The sequence below is a fragment of the Zonotrichia leucophrys genome, chromosome 4 (genome assembly GCF_028769735.1).
Source record: "Zonotrichia leucophrys gambelii isolate GWCS_2022_RI chromosome 4, RI_Zleu_2.0, whole genome shotgun sequence".
Taxonomy (NCBI): domain Eukaryota; kingdom Metazoa; phylum Chordata; class Aves; order Passeriformes; family Passerellidae; genus Zonotrichia; species Zonotrichia leucophrys.
The window spans coordinates 27049697-27064057 of NC_088173.1; the positions used below are offsets into that span (position 1 = coordinate 27049697).

Consider the following 14361-nt stretch of genomic DNA (forward strand, 5'->3'; position numbering starts at 1 on the left):
CAGTGTTTGATTATCAGGAGCTGCAGTTTTTCACAAAATTGAAACTGAAATAAGACTGCATTAAGTGCCTGTTCAGAGACTGACCACCACATAGGAGTCTCTGTGCATCAGACACTTCTGCAGCCTAAATCAGAAAAGTTAGCCAGACTCTTCAGTCTTTTATCCAGGTTGAGGGGATACTTTTGTCTTCTCCTCACTTCTTTACATCCTTCTCTTCATGCTACATTTGCCTGTGACTACTCCAACAGCTCATCCATTCAGTGGACAAGGCAAGAGCTACAGATGACATCCACCTGGAACTCTGCAAGGCCTTTGACAGAGGCCCACAATATCCTCCTCTCTAAACTGGAGACATACAGATTTGATGGATGGACTATTCTATAGATAAGGAATTAGCTGAAGGGTCACACTCAGAGTTGCAGCCAATGATTTGGTGTCCGAATGGAGACTGGTGAAAAATCGTGTCCCTCCAGGGCCTGTAGTGGGACCAGTACTGTTTAATACCTTCACCAATGACACAGAAAAAGAGACTGAGGGCACCCTCAGAAAGTGTGCATGTGACATCCAAGCTATGTGGTGCAGCTGAAACACCTGAGGGATGGGATGCCATCCAGAGGAACTTGGACAAGCTTAAGAAATGGGCCTGTAAGAATCTCAGACAGTTTAACAAGGCCTAGTGTAAGATCCTGCATGTGGTTTCAAGTGATACCAAACACAAACACAGACTGGGCAGAGAATGGATGGAGAGCAACCCTGAGGAGAAAGACTTGAGAATTTTGCTTGACCAGAACCTCGACATGGGAATGAATGCTGGGAGCCCAGGAAGACAACCATATCCTGGGCTGCACCAAAAGGAGCATGGCTAGCAGGTCAAGGGGGCTGATTCTCCCCATCTACTCTCCGGTGAGACCCCACCTGAAGTGTTGCATCCCACTGAGTTCGGGAAAAACACACCCCTGATGTGGGTCTGGAGTAGGGCCATCAAAACAATCAGAGGGCTGGAGCACCTCCCCTATGAATACATGCTGAGAGACTTGAGGTTGTTCAGCTTGGAAAAGAAAAGGCTCTGGGGAGACCTTACAGCAGCCTTAGAGTGCATGAAAGGGTCTTATAAAAAAGATGGGAATAGAATTTTTAATAGAGCCTGTAGTGATAGGACCAAGGGGAATGGGTTTAAACCAAAAAAGGGTAGATTCAGACTAGATATATTAGAAGAACTTTTTTACTGTGAGGGTTGAGAAACACTGGAACAGGTTGCCCAGAGAAGCTGTAGAGCCCTCACCCATGAAAACATTCAAGGTCCAGTTAGACAGGGCTCTGAGCAACTTAATATAGTTGAAGATGTTCCTGCTTATTATAGGGAGGTTGATCTATATGGCCTTCAAAGGTCCTTTCCAATCCAAACCATTCTGTGATTCACTTTTCTCAGGTCTAATTCAGTTGCCTCCTGACCTACCCTAGGTTCCATGACATTAGCATCCCCATAATGCAATCATTTTCTTGTCCTGATGATAAGCCAGCCATACACTGCCTTGCCTTACTCAGTTTAGGAACGGCCTATTAGAAATCCTTTTCCACCCCTCTGACACTCAGAGCTTTCCTACTTTGGTGTAGTCAGAAGGCCTCAGAAGCAGCAGTTCTCTGCAGAGTTCTCCCTGAAATGTGAGCTCCATAACATTGTTGGTCATATTTTCCTTTATCAAGCAGCTCCAAAGGGCTATATTTAAACAAAAGTACTGCTATAGGAGATATCCTACTCAGACAGTAAATCTCAACTCTTAATGTAATCTGAAGCTTCTAGAGCCATTCATTAACTGTTACTTCCAGTCCAAGTGCAAATGCTTTCCCTTGAAACAGTTTGGCTGTGGGTTGGTTTAGGTTCAATAGTGTATAAAGATAGTAATTCTTCATTCTGTATTGAATTACACAGTAGTCCCTTGAATAGGCTGGCATGGGTTGTGTGAATTACTGCTACTTCACCTCCCAGACTCCTTCCTTTTACAGAGTGGGGAGCTATTTCACCCTGCTTTGCAGAGCTAGCTACCTCTATGCATTCATCAGGATGAGGCTCCTTTCATTTCCTGCTGCTTCATCCCCCTTTGCTCACAGAAGAGCATCTGGCATTTCTCTAGGTCTGCTGCTGTTATGTTCCTGCTGCTCCTCCCTGTGACATGAGTACAAGGCTTGCTGAGAAGAAGCGATGGTACAAAAACAGACTTACTTTCTTTCACCCATCTGCCTACCCAAGTAAAGACTAAGACTGATTTTTCTGTTAGGCTAATTTCAGAGTGACTAGGACAGGCCCTGCAATTAATTACAAGATTTCTCTTCATTTTTGTGTGGTGTACTGCACACTGAACTAATTCAAATTTAGTATCCTTTTTTAGCCATCCTTTTTAAAGGAAAACATCTTTATTAGCTTCTTACTCCTATTTCTTCCTCCCTGATCACCAAATTCCTGTTAAAGTACACCACAGCAGACTTAAAATGTAAAGCAAGGCACCTTCACAAGAAGTCTGGAGGAGGACCGTATGGTTCAAAACATTGTTCTGGCAGTAACGTTGTTCAGTAGCCATCCAACTACCTCCCATCAGTGGGAATGCTTAGATGTATCTCAAGGAGAATCTGACCTCTGAAAGAAGCATACTGCCCATTTCTGTGTGAAACACACACTGTATCCTATGAGCAAAGAAAGCAGAATAACCTTTGAACCACTGGCATCTCATACCTGGAACTTCCAAATAGTGAGGGAGTTAACTTGACATTGCCAGCCAAGCTGCTCTTAAATGAAGGAACACTGGACTTTGAACCCTTTCTCCTAAGAGCCACGGCTGAATCTCCCAGCTTCTAACATACTGACAGAATTGTCTACTCTCTTCTCTTTCAGACATTTAAAAGGAAGTGTGTTTTCTCTTCCATGAAATTTGGGAAAGGAGGGATATGTCCCTTCTTGCCAGCAGAAAAAGCAAGGGCTGTCAAGACACCTAAATCTGATCATCTTCAAGTGCCCTAGCAGGGCAAGGTTTTGTTGGGTGGCTGCAGTATAAAAACCACATCAAAAGGAGCCATTTAAACCCATGTAAATCATGTTCACTGACGTGTAACCGCATCCATCACTCCTAAGTGATATGCCAATCCAAAAAGTGGGACACCAGATCCTTCCATCGTGCTCAAAATGAATACTAACTTACCCTCCTGGCATCTTCAGGGAGTTGTGTGCCTCTCAGTTTAACACAGGTCACGGAACGTGACTCCTCAGCATTAGCAGAGCCCGGCACAGGACGGCAGCAGCAGTGTTTGCAGCGTTGTTCAAACGCTCCTCACTTGACAGTGCCCTTCATTTATAGTTAACGAGGATGTGACAGCCTATTCTCCCGGCATACCATCCAACCACACGCAAAATTCTGCATGTGCCTCACACTGCAATCCTATTTTTATCAGAATAGACATGTGCACTGAGGCTTTAACCAACAGCTGAGACAGGGTTTTAGCGTGAGATTTTCAAACCTGTCTCAGGTATTTAGAAGCACAAATTGCACTGAAAGACTAATTGAACTGTGCTTCTAAATCCCTCAGGTGCTACTGAAAATCTCTCTCTTAATAACTTGGAATCTCCTAAAGAGTAAACCTCATCGAACTTAGATGGGTATGCAGATCCCAGGGTTAAGATTTTGAAAAACGCTCTGTACTGGCTTAACTCCCATTGACTTCAGTGGGAACAGAATTAAGTTGACATTGAGCCTTTTTGAAAATTCCCCTCCAGGTGTGTTCTCTCCCTTTGAATTTGAATAATCTGTTAACTGCTGAGATTGCTTTTTGATGTATCAATATGAAGAATTTTACAGGAGTATTTCACCTTAATTTTTGGTGAAATGAGACTCAAAAAACTGTAGTGGCACAAAAACTTTATCTGCTAAACCTACAGAAGGAACTATGTTTATTTTCTGTATGTGTTTTGCCGCTATTATAATTATTGTTCTTCAGCAGGAACATAGGAACTGAAACCACAGACTTTATTGTGGGAGGTGCTGTGCATGGTCTGTTAAAATATTTGTACGATACACAGGCAAGCTGTCTAACTTACTACTAATAGTCAGACTCCAGAGAAACCAAAGAATCATAATGAATATCCCCAGCAGGTGTAATTATACAGCAGCATTTCAGTTACTATTTCACCTCCTTGCAGACTTTATCAGGAAATGGGGATTTCCTTCAACTCCCTGAATGTTTTAGTTTACCTTTTAAATTAGCCCTACTTACAAGAATGTTTAAAGGATCTTCTTCTGTTAATGTTGATGTGTCCCTCACTACAGTCTCACAGGCTGCACTCTACTCACTGAGATGCACAAAACAGAAACTTTTAAGGGTACAAACTGTATTTGCTTTCAATTTGAATAATACATTATGGCACAAACTCTGCTTCTGCAATGCTAGTTTTAACAATATGAATAAAAGGAAATTGACAGTAAGGAGATCTCTATTTTGCAATAGCATCACTGAGAACAAACTCTCCATGGCCCAGATTCCTTATGAGAAAAAAATAGCTGTGCTAGTACTGCTTGCAAACAGCACAATAACCACTCCTTTGTTCCCACCAAAGATACAACAGCAGAATCCTGTATGAGAAGTCATCTGATATGTCAGCTCATTAAATTAGTCAGAATGGGTGAATGGGGAAGAGGAATATACCATTGTAAATGTATGTTAATTAACAAACTCTATAAGAGAGGCATTTAAATGTATGAAAATGAATATTAATGAGATGAAAACACCTAATTATTGTGCATCTAATGGTATTATCCAGAGCATCCAAAAGAAAATGCCTACTTGTCATGCATCTAAGGCAACAGTGCAAACCTTCAGACACAAAGATTCAGTGTTTGTAGAGATCATATTATGACTTTCATTACAGACCTTACAAAATATCTGCACTGAAACTTGAATTTGGAAGGATTTTTGAAGTTTTATTTATTTTTTTAAGGTCCTATTTCACCAATTTCTTAAATCATTGTTGCACTTCAGAACTATGTGTTTCTTTGTAGTGTTTCTGAAACATTTTTCTGAAGTGCTTCAATGTCTCTGCCTGCACATCTCCATTTTGCGAGAATATAATTAGGAATGGTGGACTGCAAACTGGCCTGCAATGAAGTTCTGAGGAATTTTTCACGAAATTGGATGAAGCCAAAATCTTCATTGTAGATTACATTCCTCCCTTCGCAGACAGCTACCAAAGGAGAATCCTGAGTCAAAATTAGTGTGAATTCCTGGAATTAAAGACTGCTTCATAATAAATATGCATTAGGAAGCTGAAATAAAATTATACAGGCCACTTGAATTCTATTATTTTGTAATTACTCAGTGGTTGTCTTTACAACATCAATGTTCTTTTAATGTATGTTTTCAATGTGAGGTTTACTTGGGGTTTGGATTTTTTAGAGTTATGGCAGATAGGAAGTCAATTTCTTGATCCCAAGTAGGACAGAAGGAGTTTTTCTTTTTAGACAAGATTCTAAAGTAGCAACTATGCACATATTCCACATATTCCCTGTTCACGATTCTACTGTGTATGCCAGGAACATATACAGAGAAGAGGATATTTTAATGACTACTCTTTGCACGGTATTTGCAGTCCCAAGACTAAAATCATTTACACATAGAAACAATGAAGTCTTAATCCCACCATCAAAGCAATTAATGAAAATAGAGCACGTTAACTTAGTATTTCAGTCAGAATTGATTCCTAGAAGATAGCACTCTCCTCTCTCACAACTCAGTTATTAATACATATATAAGTACCAATGTGACAAGCACTTCAGATATACCTTGACATATATATTTACTGTCACTCAAAATGACTCACAATCCATCCTATTTTATAAAATATCTTATCCACGCTTCTAATTTTCTTATGAGACTGTCATATGGAACTGTGAGAAAAATGTCCATGAAACAGAGATCTATAATTCTGATGGATTTACCTTATTCATTAAGCCTTTTATCACATCAGAGAAAGAAATTAGTTTGCATTACTTATTTTTAACAAGTCCATGCTGCCATCTATTTACCACCCACATTGCTGTAGTTGCTTCCAAACTGATTGCTTTACTGATAACTCCAGCAATGTGCTTGGTATTGAATTCAAATTTAATGCACTGATTTGAAATGACCAGATTGTCTCCGGTTCTCATTGGCAGGTAACTGCTGCTCACCTCCACAAACTGAAAAATTCAAGTAACAGCATTAGTGTATTTTACATTATTGTATGTGTTAAGTTTCTCAGAGGGATTTCCCAGCCTCATACATAGAAATCATCAAAGCATTTTTGCTACCACAATTAGCAGTGGGCAGAACAAATCTGTCAGCAGTATCTTGTACTGCCTGGAATATAGTCGAATTTCTAACAGAAAAAAAAAAGTTTCCCAGCAGTTTCAGTTTAACAGGGGATTGAGTTAACAACCCTTGAGTTACAGTTTGTACAGGGAGGAGAGCCACCTAGTAGTGTCATGGTAAAACTATACAGAGGAGTCTTATCAGCATCTGGTATGTGGTACTAGCTCTATTTCTTGCCCATACTCTCGTGCTATGCAGATTACTTCAGTAAAAGGCACCAGTGTGCTTCAGGTAAGCCAGCTCAAGTTAAAAATATTAATAATAATGTATTTACTTGTAAGTAGCTATACTTTGTTATTTTTCTCTCACCTCTGTTTGAATCCATAGCAATAAATTGTATCAATACAGGCTGGTGCATTTTTTATATGTGACTTCTTTACAAGGAACTAGAGTAACTGTACAGTGAGGGCAAGGCCTTTTAAAAACTTCCAGCAAATCCTTGCATTTACTGGAAAATAAAACTGTACGGAACAGGGCAGATGCCCTCAAAATGAAAAGCAACAATACAAGCTCTGTCAAAAGTAAAATTTTGGCTCCAGAGAAATTACCCACTTCAGGCACTGGAAGCAGTCCTGCATGACTTTGACCTGAATGGGAGACAGTCACAAGCTGTGGTAGCACACATTTTACAGAAGACACTTGGTCCCTCATTCCCCCTCAGAGAGCAGAAACCATAAATCATATCCTCTGTAGGAAAATACAATGTAAATTCAATTTGAACAAAGCCAGAAATATATTTGTAAATGTCCAATTCACGTACAAAAAAAAAATTATCCCTTTTCAGAGGGTTTACAGTCAATATTAAACTAGTGAGCACAAGAGCTGAAGATATTGATAGCCAGTAATGCAGATGAGATTGCTGTTAATTGTTAACATCTCCTGGGCTGCGCTTCCTATGTCCCTGCACAGATGATGAATAAAATTATTTACCTATTCAAGTAATGAGAGCTAGGCATTTTGATATCCCCATACACGGTAACTCAGACCTCCTCTGAGACCCCTACCTGTAATTAGGAACAGATGTAGGATCTTGTTCCTGAATTGATAAAAACAAATTTCAGCCCTCCTATGATAAATTGCCTAGTGGCACAGTAATGAGAAGAATACCTCTGCAGAAGAATTCTCCTTCAGACACTGGATCTAATCAGCTTCCCTCTGGCTCAAGAACCCTACTATTTTAGATCCAGTGCTTTTCCATCACTGTTTTGGGACACTCACTGAAACACAGGTGACACAGCAAGTGCATAACAAGAAAGTGACAAGCAGTGTTTATATATGGCTTCACCTCTGATAAAGAAAACCATGTATCTGTGCCCTTCAAAACCACAGCAATTCTCTAATGCTTCTCCATGATGGAGTAATTTAAAATTAAGAATACACCACTTCGTATGCTTTCAGCAACAATCCTCACAGCTCAGCATGTGCAGCTGGGGAACATTCTTCAAATTATTTCATGGGGGAAACTTAAGATGCCATTCAGCATAACATACTCTATTCTCCAAATGTCACACTACTGCAGGAGAACATGCCCACCACCAAGGTTTCATAAGCTGAAAGTAGCTGCATTTCTTACTTTGCATCAGCTGGCTGAAATAACCCAATGGGAATAGGTACTGCTCATTCTCTTGCTCTCACACACAGGGACCAAGAGCTCTGTATTGTCCCAGCAGAGGAATGAATGTTCTAAAAGGAATTTGCCATCTATCCATGTTGCAGGCTGATCCTTCCCCAGTCAGATGGCATCACATCTGACTACCCCATGTGCGCTTGTGCTGGCCCCATCGGATACTCCAACAATAACAGGACACAGGGGGCCTAGGGCAGGCCCAACCATTCACAGCACTAGACCTGGAGAAGTTCAAATAAGCTGCTGTGCTCATTTTCATCGAGTGACAAGTAAAACTGCCTTCTTTCATGTTCCTTTCCTGACCACTAAATGTCCCTCACTTGATTTACCCTCAACCAGCAAAGCTTATAATTCCCACTGGCTACTGGCATAGGTGACTAAAATCATGCCTTGAGAAAACCCAGCAGAGCTGCAGCTCCTTTGGTCTGTAGAATAGAGACCGAAATTTGTATTTACTGAGGTCACCTCAGTACAAGAAAGCTTCACCGCTTTCATTTAAATCTGACTGAAACAATTCAAGTTAAACTGATGTGAATGCCTTCATACATCTTTATTTAAAGATGTTAAATGGGAGTTTACTTGATTTCAAACCTAATCCAAATCTAAAAGAAGTGACCAGATGAAATAAGACTGTCCATGCCACATTTTCCATTGGTTTAACTAAGCAGGCTTACCAGTAATCTTCGTGCAACTCCCTCATGTATACATGGTCTGAAAATACATTCACTCTCCAGCATTACCCTGCTTCATGACAGGAGAATTTGCAGCTGGAAGGGGCTCAGGGGAACCTCAGTGACTGGAAATAAAAGAACTGTGGGGGAGAATCATAGCTGCTGTGCTCACCAGCCCTCCATGGACATTGCCTAAATTACCGTAATTAATATAGGGGAATATTTCTGCGCTCCTCGGTAGTTTATAAATGTTACAAAAAAAGGAATGTTTTATATGTCCCCTGACGGGTTTTAAATGTTAATAAATGATGTGCAAGGAGGTATTTTACATCTCTCTATTTAACAGTGAGCTGACAGCTGCAATTATAGGCCAGTCTCTGACCCCAGCATTAGGAACCTGAGGACTAAATGGAGTAACTTTGTTCCAGAATAACACAGTGCATTGGGATGCTGACTGGGCACTTAAACATCCAAACACAGAACCAAGGTGAGACATTTCTGACACCCTGGAATCTCCCTTTTGCTGCAGTGCTCACTTGCCAGTCCCTGGTACCTGCTTACTTTGTCACCAAAGACCCAGTGCCACTCTTCCAGGGGTAGCTTGTCATGTTACAGCTACAGGAGAGAGAATGGAGCAAGCAGGCAATTTGCTGTATTGCTCCTCTGCTGTGGACTAGAAAAAGAGCAGGAAGACTCAGCAGGACAGCAGAAGAAGACAGGAGTGCTGCATGTGTCACTGCATGCTCTTTCACTTTCTTTTTGGCCAAAACTCTATTACTACTGAAACTGCAGCATTCTCTCTGGAATGAGGTTTCTGTGCCTGCACAACTACCTGCACCAGTATGAAGAGTCTAGAAGGTGCATTTCTATCCTTTCAAAAGGTAGCAAAGTGACTGCTCAGGAATGTGTGTCCCAGCAGAAAGCCCCTCTAGGTCTCAGTAAGCCCTAGCTCCTACCCTTCCCTTTGCTCTGCCCAGCCCTCAGCAGAAGAGAGCTCTGTGAAGTTTAAGGGAGCTTGAAGCAATATTTTAGCTACCTGTGTTTCAGGTTAAAATCTTTGTTGCAAAGAAACAGCAGAGGAAAAAATCTTTGTTTTTTGCCAAGGCCCTAAATCTGCTTACAACACTGTATTCCTGCACATCTCTGTATTTTCACCTTCTTCTCCCTTTTACCCAAAAATAACCTTTGGTCTTGATCCTTAAACTGGCTGTGTTCACTGTTGTTAGTGTGCACATTCATTATCCCTGTTAAGCACCGAGGTACTGCCTAAGGCAGCACACAGCTGTTTTGAGGCACTTTAGTCCATGCTGTATGTGCTGTTTCACTCCATAGGAACTGCACCCCACTGACAACAAAAGGCAACTCTGACACTGAATGAAACCAAGCAGAACTGTGAGTAGCATCTTGCATTTCCACTACATCCTCACAAAGGCTGAGGAATGGGGTTTACAATTCTATTCCAACAATGTAGTATTTTGCCATTGACAACCTCTTGCTTTCTTTTATTTTAGAAGGGCAGAAGCCAAAAGTGTAATATATTTTATTTATTAGGAAAAAGAATTTTCTTTATTATTTCCCACCTTTTTTTCTTACATGAGGGGTTGTAACTAATTTCTTTCCTCCTCCACTTTCTAGTGGTGGATTGGGACAGGCTTAGCTCAGCTATTAGAATTACAGGAGTTTTTTATTAGTGGTCCACAAGTGCACCTCTGCAAAATTAGAAGAAATTTTGAGTGGAAAGAACAAATTTCATTTTCAGGTTTGGACAGAATTAGGTTAACATTTTCAGGGCATTTGTGCTGTATCAAATTATAGGCAAGCACCATTTAACATCCTTAATTCATATATTCCTTCTGTTTTGCACAAAGGTTTCTCAGCTGTGTTGTCTTAGGCATTACAATCTTGTAAAAGTCAGCGTCTTTAGTACAGAATTTCTTGGACTAAGTTATAGCTGTTCATCAATTCCAGTCTGTGTTTGGTTTTGCATTTCTTCTGGCTTGCATTAACTCATATATAAATGATTATGACCGCCCTTTCATTCTTTAGAACTTTACTGTTATTGATTATGGACGGGTTTCCAGAGCTTTTGAACAATAGGGACCACCTGTTATTACAGAGTTTGTCTTAGGCATCATGTTCATCTCACTCTAGATAGCATATGTCAAGCACATTCATATTAAGTCAAATAACATTGCTTTGGCTACTACAGACATTATTTACAATGAAGCATGACAGTATGTTATTATATTTGTCTGTCTAGATATTATAATTGCCTGTTAATTAAATTTAGTTAATAAAATGGGTAGAAGCAGCACTGCCATATGGCTAGTCATGTCTCCATGAACAATGGCTATAGGTACTGAAACTTAGCTTGAGAATGAACAACCACAAGTGTGTGGTAAAATCTTCCAGTGTCTAGAGACACCAGAACTCAGGCACAGCCAGGTACTGAAAGCTGTGGCACTAGGAGAGACACCTGCCTGAGCCTGGTGCCCTTCAAAACCAAATCCCACAGGTGCTGGAGGTTATCCCCTCACAGGACCCCTCACACAGCCCAGTCTCTGAGAAGCAGCACATACAGCCCAGCTACTTTTATACCTCTAACTCAAGGTGGGGGAAAACAATATTGTGCTCACCTCCTTGAAGGATTGCCAATCCCTGCAGCCAGGAGATGAGGTCATACAGTAAGGAAGGCCAACAGCAGTTCAACAGAGAGTGCTGGATCTTCTTAGCTCTAACTATTGTGCAGCCCCATCTAACCAGCTGCTATTCTGCTGTCAGCCACAGCCAATAGTCAAGACCAAAGAACAGAGATTACACATCCTGTCTCAGTTGCAATCTATTTTTTATGTTACAGCACTTCAGTGACATTCACAGGATATGTCCTAAAAGTGTCTCACTCCTGCACAATCAAAATAAAGTCATTCAGCAATGGCTCATTTGCTGAAATATAAACATTGCACATGGCTTGTATTTGAAAGAGTAGGATTTTCCTATAGGGAAAAGTTATTTGCCATGGACTTGACTAATTTTGCAAGTTCTCTGTTTATTAATAAAACACAATTCTTTCACATTTACAAATACAGTAATAATACTTACCATCTTATGGGCTGCTGTGAGACATAATCCACTAATTCTTCTGAAGTGCCCAGAGATCCTCCAAAGAATGCAATTTGAAAATAAAATTGTCATTAGTACATGTGAGAGATGTTTTATATTAATCTCCACTCTCCATTACACAAATGACTGATTCTGTGTACGAGAGCAAATCTCACCAGATTTTGGTATACCTCAGTGGTGCCAGGAACCACATTACTCTTACCCATATTTCTGCTTTAGATTCTTTTCTCTAAAACAACACCTAAGAATTTCATTCAAAAATAGAAGCCTCACTAGGGAAAGTAAATTTGTGCACTTGTCAAACCCACAAAAATTATATAATTCCATAATATGAAAGTTGTAACAAGTGAATTCACAAAGTAGTATCAGGCACTGCTATATACATGCTGAAGGTGATATTGTTGTTTGGACACAACTATTTCTTTTCATTGGATTGCAGGAGAATCCACACCAACTAAGATCACTAGACACATCACCTACATGCCTGACATTAGAAGGCATTTATAGCCCCAGGATGCAACAAATTATAAATTTAAACCTACTTCAAACTAGATGGAGTAACTTCAGACAAGTTGAATGCCTCCATGGAAATATTTTCCCAAATTTTGCTCACCCTTGAAAATGAGTACATTATAAATCAGGAGAGCTAAGCTGGATTTCCATGTCTGCCACAAGACCTCAGTATGATCCCAAGCCAATACCAGACAAAGGATTTTCTGGCATCCCAACCACAGGTAGGGAGCTGTACCACCTGGAAGCATCCAATCCAACTTGCAGCTTTGAGAAACTTCTTTCAATCCCTCTCTGCCCCTATAAAGTGGGGGTCATGTTTCTGTCTCTCATATAATGTATAATTGGGGTGCTTAATGCATTGGGACACTAATCTCAGCCCTTATGAACAAAGGGAGAACAAGCACATGAGGACACCTCAACAGTGACTACTGTGTATCTACATGCTGCTCACAGAGACAAAGAAAAGCCTCCCCAAAATACACAATTTGAAATGCCAGTCTGTTGAACCGGCTTGCAAGCTTAAAAAATGCCCCTCTGGGCCCCCATTCTTCTTGTCCCTTTGTAATCTCAACACACATATTTACTACAAGGACACCAGGACCGGAAAGAAGGGGCACCTGGTCCACAGTTTTTGCAAGAAACTCAGCTCGAAACAGGTTTCTAATCCAAGAATTGCATTCCATTTTTTATTACACCCTTTATGCATTCCTAGACTTCAACTAGATTAGAAGTGGATGAGCCAAAGCAAACACATGTGCACATACACACAGAGTGCTAGGTGCATTTTTCTGTGTGAGAGAAGAGTTTGCTTTTCCAGTCTTTCTGCATCTGTAAGCAGGAAGGCTTAAAAACCTTGTAAAGAAAGTCTGTTCCCATGAGAATTCCTGCCTCACTCTCTGCAGATTCAAAGAAGCAATCTCTGCCTACTGTGCATGGGAATCCCTGTATTTTGGCATGGTTTTAACACCAGCATCATTAGAAACATTGATTTATTTTAATTGTCACCTTCTATCCTACACTGCCGAATGCAGTCAGAATGTCAATTCTTTATCAATGTGAGCTGTTGACATGGAAACAGATCTGCTGAAATGGAAGCAGTAAGAAAAGATGTGTTACTCCTCCAAGTTATACTTAGAAGTGGTAAATCTGTGTGTGCCAAAACATATTTAAATACTCGATAAACTACACAGAGGAAATAAACTATTTGGGGTGACAGTCATTTTAGTTGTTTACATCATAGACTGCATTTAGAAAATCTCCAGTGTTACTATGGTAACAGCTTTTGCTTAAACGTAGTTGTGGACGCACTTAAGGTATGATCTAAATTAACTGGAGATGGCGGAACAAAACTGGGCAGCAAGTGCTGAAGGAGTGACTGGCTGCTTTGTATCAGCCTGTCCTATCTGCTGCAGCACCAGCAAGGGTACAGCCAGAGTACTGTGGAGCACAGACACCTTGCCTCATCCTCGTCCGTGCTCTCAGAGAGCACCTGAAGCAGCTGACAGACTGCACCAGGTAGGCTTTAGAGATAACAAAGGAAAACAGAGCTGCTTATCATCCCCACACAGCTTGGTGCATCCCAGAACTGCTTGTTCCCTCCCCTCTGGCCACCAGATAGGTAATGGGGAGAGGAGGCAGGCAAATAAAGGAGCCTCTAAGAGGTGCTGAAGGCCTCTTTGCACGTCTGGCATAGTTTGTGGCTTTCCTCTTTGAGATCTCTCCCAGGGAAGGAGCAGAGCTGCAGAAAGGCAAGAGTGTGGCACAAGCCTTCTGCCAAAATCTGCGCCTTGGAATGGACACTGCCTCACAATTAACTTCACACAGCTAAGAAACTGTCCTAAAAGATGCAGTGCAGACCTTTGACCAGCACTACATTTCCACTAGAAAGATTAAATCTCTCTGCTGCTAAAGCTAGTTTCATAGTCATAGGGAACAAGGCCAGAGGGGCAACTGTGATCTGCTGTTCTTAATAGGGATTAAAGGAACCTATGGTCTCCTGCACACCTGCCTCCAACCTGAAAGCGAGCGGTGAGATGGAGA

The 14361-nt window shown here is 41.0% G+C and overlaps 1 long non-coding RNA gene across 1 annotated transcript in view; it reads right to left on the reverse strand.

Annotated features, from left to right (window-relative positions):
- LOC135446709 (uncharacterized) overlaps positions 1-14361 on the reverse strand; it is an 87509-nt gene that overhangs the window by 38288 nt on the left and 34860 nt on the right. The window lies entirely within an intron of this gene.